Below are 5,000 nucleotides of genomic sequence, written 5' to 3'. Positions count from 1 at the left end.
ATGGCATTTTGTAATTAATGAGATTAAAACACATTACTTTTTTTTCTATGTAGGAGTGACACTGGCCAAGGGCAACAAAAATCCAATAAAAAAAATGTCCACTGAAATGTCAGTCCCATAAAAGGGTCAAAGCAGTGGTCAAAAATTGGTGGATAAGTGTGTTGAAACCTCCCTCTTGAAGGAATTCAAGTCATAGGAAGGTGGAAATACAGAAGCAGGCAGGGAGTTCCAGAGTTTACCAGAGGAAGGGATGAATGATTGAGAATGCTGGTTAACTCTTGCATTAGAGAGGTGGACAGAATAGGGGTGAGAAAAAGAAGAAAGTCTTGTGCAGCGAGGCCGCAGGAGGAGGGGAGGCATGCAGTTAGCAAGATGAGAAGAGCAGTTAGCATGAAAATAGCGGTAGAAGACAGCTAGATATGCAACATTGCGGCAGTGAGAGAGAGGCTGAAGACAGTCAGTTAGAGGAGAGGAGTTGATGAGACGAAAAGCTTTTGATTCCACCCTGTTCTAGAAGAGCAGTATGAGTGGAACCCCCCCAGACATGTGAAGCATACTCCATACATGGACGGATAAGGCCCTTGTACAGAGTTAGCAGCTGGGGGGTGAGGAAAAACTGGCGGAGACGTCTCAGAACCACTAACTTCACAGAGGCTGTTTTAGCTAGAGATGAGATGTGAAGTTTCCAGTTCAGATTATAAGTAAAGGACAGACCGAGGATGTTCAATGCTGTGTTGATTCCTGGCGACAACACTCAACTTCAAGCACATTTCATCTTTAACACTTGAGGGAGTGGTGGTGGTGGTGGTGGTCCTGGTGGTGGTGGTGGTGGTGGTCCTGGTGTTGGTGGTGGTGGTGGTCCTGGTGTTGGTGGTGGTGTTGGTCCTGGTGGTGGTGGTGGTGGTAGTGGTCCTGGTGCTGGTGCTGGTGGTGGTGGTGGTGGTGATTCTGGTGGTGGTGCTGTTGGTGGTGGTGGTGGTGGTGTAGCAAGAAGATGAACCAGTCTGTGTGAGGTTAGTTAGGTTAGTTAGGTTAGGTTAGTAAGGCTCTCTCTCGTTTAGTGTCCATTACCAAGTTAATTTCAGTAAGGTTAGGTCAGGTCAGCCTCAGTTAGGTCAGGTCAATCTTCAGTCACTCAGTGTTACCAAATTAATTTCAGTTACCCAATCAGTGGTTTACATTTTCTCCTTGGCAACATTGCAGGGCTTGTAGTGTCCACTTGTTACATTGTACAGCCTAAAGGAACAGGAAGGCAGGCTGCAAGAATTGATTAGGCCTACATGTGGCAGGCCTTGTGTGAAAATAACCCGTTTTTTTTTTTACATTTAGGCCTTGAAACAAACACCAACACTTTTAATGACGAGTGTATTTAAACTTGCCAACCAGGGTGAAGTTAGTCTTGTTCTTCGCTTGCCAGGGTGAAAATTGTGTTGTTCTTTGCTACCCAGGGTGAAATGTCATGGTAGTTTGGCAGGCAGGGTGAACTAGTCTTCTTTGTTGCCTGGCAGGGTGAAATTAGTCTTGTTCTTTGCTACCCAGGGTGAAAATTGTTGTTCTTTGTCTGGCAGGGTGAAAATTGTCTTGTTGTTTGCTACCCAGGGTGAAAATTGTGTTGTTCTCTGTCTGGCAGGGTGAAAATTGTCTTGTTGTTTGCTACCCAGGTGTGAAAATTGTTGTTTTTTGCCAGGCAGGGTGAAAATTGTTGTTCTTTGCTACCCAGGGTGAAAATTGTGTTGTTCTTTGTCTGGCAGGGTGAAATTTGTCTTGTTCTTTGCTACCCAGGGTGAAAATTGTTGTTCTTTGCTATCCAGGGTGAAAATTGTTGTTCTTTGCTACCCCAGGGTGAAATTTGTCTTGTTCTTTGCTACCCAGGGTGAAAATTGTTGTTCTTTGTCTGGCAGGGTGAAATTTGTCTTGTTGTTTGCTACCCAGGGTGAAAATTGTTGTTCTTTGTCTGGCAGGGTGAAAATTGTCTTGTTCTTTGCTACCCAGGGTGAAAATTGTTGTTCTTTGCTACCCAGGGTGAAAATTGTTGTTCTTTGCTACCCAGGGTGAAAATTGTTGTTCTTTGCTACCCAGGGTGAAAATTGTTGTTCTTTGCTACCCAGGGTGAAATTAATCTTGTTCTTTGCCAGGCAGGGTGAACTAGTCTTGTTATAATCCTGTGCCGGAAACTGCAAAATATAATCTTTTCATCCCAAACTTTCGTGTAAATAAGAACATTTCTCGTATTGCTGCATTACCTCGTTGGTGGTGAGTCATTAGGGAAGCTTAAGAGAAGATTAGATAGGCTTAAATATGTGGAATCATCTTCAGGGAACTGTTATGTGTAGGCCTAATGGTTTCCTACACAACCTTAAGATTATCATGTTACGGTGTAAATACGTGGAATCATCTTCAGGGAACTGTTATGTGTAGGCCTAATGGTTTCCTACACAACCTTAAGATTATCATGTTACGGTGTAAATACGTGGAATCATCTTCAGGGAACTGTTATGTGTAGGCCTAATGGTTTCCTACACAACCTTAAGATTATCATGTTACTCGTGTTGCATCACTATAGGCCTTGCAGTGTCCACTTGTTACATTGTACAGCCTAAAGGAACAGGAAGGCAGGCTGCAAGAATTGATTAGGCCTACATGTGGCAGGCCTTGTGTGAAAATAACCCACTTTTTTTTACATTTAGGCCTTGAAACAAACACCAACACTTTTAATGACGAGTAGCGTTCCTGACTAGGCTCTCAAATACTCTTGGGTAGAAATTGTGTTGGGTGTGTGTACTGGTGGCTGATCAGGTTATCTTTGGAAATGCCTCAAGGAAATGTGGAATCGATGTGGTTTTTCAGTGGAAGGAAAATGGAGGTAGCAGAGATCAGTAGGCCATTTAGTCATTCCACTCTTTTAAACTACCACTAAATATCAGGTAGCCATCGCAAGTATTAGTTACCATCCGTTCATACATCCATGCCATGTTTAAGTCAAAATCCATCCATGTATTCATCCATTTTATTCATGTTACCACCTGTTCATCCAATTTATTCATCCCATATTTGGTTTCGATCCACACCTTCTTCTTCTTCTTCTTGACTCGTATTTGTTGATGAAGTCAGTAGGTGGGACGGAATCATCACTACTTAATGGTTTTCACTTAGTGTAGTGATAAAGTTAATTAAAGTCATTTGTAGCTTTTAAACTTTTTTTTTTTTTATCTATGCAATTTGTGACAGCTCTCGACTCTATAAACAGTGCCAAGTCTTCACAAGCATCTGTAAATGAAGAAAAGGATTTAAATGAATACGTTTTGCAGTTTATAGCTAATATAAATGTTACAAGGTAAAGAAAAGTGTTAATTAGGGTGCATCAATAAATGAGACTTGCTATTTCTCGTGTGTGTGTGTGTGTGTGTGTGTGTGTTGCCTTGTCAGAGCTACCAGCCAGCCAGTAGGCCTACATGTGGCAGTGTCTGTACAAAACACGCCTGCCTGTTTCCTGTTTAAGATGACAAGGGTTAACACAGACAGTAATCAATATTTTGGTGTTCATTGACAGTAAGTTTAGGGTTTTATCTCACTGTTTTTAAATGTAATGTGACGTGATGGCGGGAAGGTACACACGCTTTGATTATAAAGTATAAATGTGAAAAGCTTCAGTAGAATGATGAAATTAATTGAAAATGCATCGCAGCTATTAACAGTGAAGTGTGTGTGAGTATGTTGGGGAAGAAATGAAGGGATGAGGAACGCTAGGAACTGCGGTGGCCAGGCGAAAAATATTAGTTTTTTTTTATTATTCAGTAGAATGATGAAATTATTGAAAATGCATCGCAGCTATTAACAGTGAAGTGTGTGTGAGTATGTTGGTGAATAAATGAAGGGATGAGGAACGCTAGAAACTGCGGTGGCCAGGCGCAAAATATGTTTTTTTTTTATTATTCAGTAGAATGATGAAATTAATTGAAAATGCATCACAGCTATTAACAGTGAAGTGTGTGTGAGTATGTTGGTGAAGAAATGAAGGGATGAGGAACGCTAGAAACGGCGGTGGCTAGGGGCAAAATATTTGTTTTTTTTATTATTCAGTAGAATGATGAAATTAATTGAAAATGCATCACAGCTATTAACAGTGAAGTGTGTGTGAGTATGTTGGTGAAGAAATGAAGGGATGAGGAACGCTAGAAACGGCGGTGGCTAGGCGCAAAATATTTGTTTTTTTTTTATTATCGTCTTGCTGTAAGCTGACGAAGTACCTTGAACTGTCTCTTGATGTCATGGAAAGCGCTGACAAACACTTTGATATACCTAGTGCTCAGCTAACCCAGCTTTGGGATACTTTATTGACTTTAAATTGTCATGCTTAAATGTTCAGAGCTGTCACAAGGAACATTAATATGACTGCGACACTCCAGCGGCCCTCATCGCTGCATTTCACCAACACACAACTCTCTTCACTGCCAATCGCTGTGATGCATTTTCATTTCATCTCACCATTCTATTGAACCTCGTAACATTCACTGTAATAGTATTCTTGTCTTCAGGAACTCTTCAAAACCTCACAATTTTCCCTCAACAACGCATTTCTGCATCCCAGTACCAGGACCTAGCACATTTTTAGTCAACTACGAATATAATTTTCCTCCCCTTCTCCCAATACGTCACTAATTCAATTCTCTTCTTTCTGACAGCGACGTCTCTCTCAGCCCTTCCTTCTCCTTCCTCCCCTTCCAGTACGTCACTTCAATTCTCTTCTTTCTGACAGCGACGTCTCTCAGCCCTTCCTTCTCCTCTCCTCCTCCCCTTCCAGTACGTCACTTCAATTCTCTTCTTTCTGACAGCGACGTCTCTCTCAGCCCTTCCTTCTCCTTCCTCCCCTTCCAGTACGTCACTTCAATTCTCTTCTTTCTGACAGCGACGTCTCTCTCAGCCCTTCCTTCTCCTTCCTCCCCTTCCAATACGTCACTTCAATTCTCTTCTTTCCGACAGCGACGTCTCTCTCAGCCTTT

This window comes from Scylla paramamosain, unplaced genomic scaffold, assembly GCF_035594125.1.
Source record: "Scylla paramamosain isolate STU-SP2022 unplaced genomic scaffold, ASM3559412v1 Contig65, whole genome shotgun sequence".
In the NCBI taxonomy this organism is placed as follows: Eukaryota; Metazoa; Arthropoda; class Malacostraca; order Decapoda; family Portunidae; genus Scylla; species Scylla paramamosain.
The sequence above is the reverse complement of the archived record's forward strand: the minus strand, read 5'-3'. Positions refer to the sequence as shown.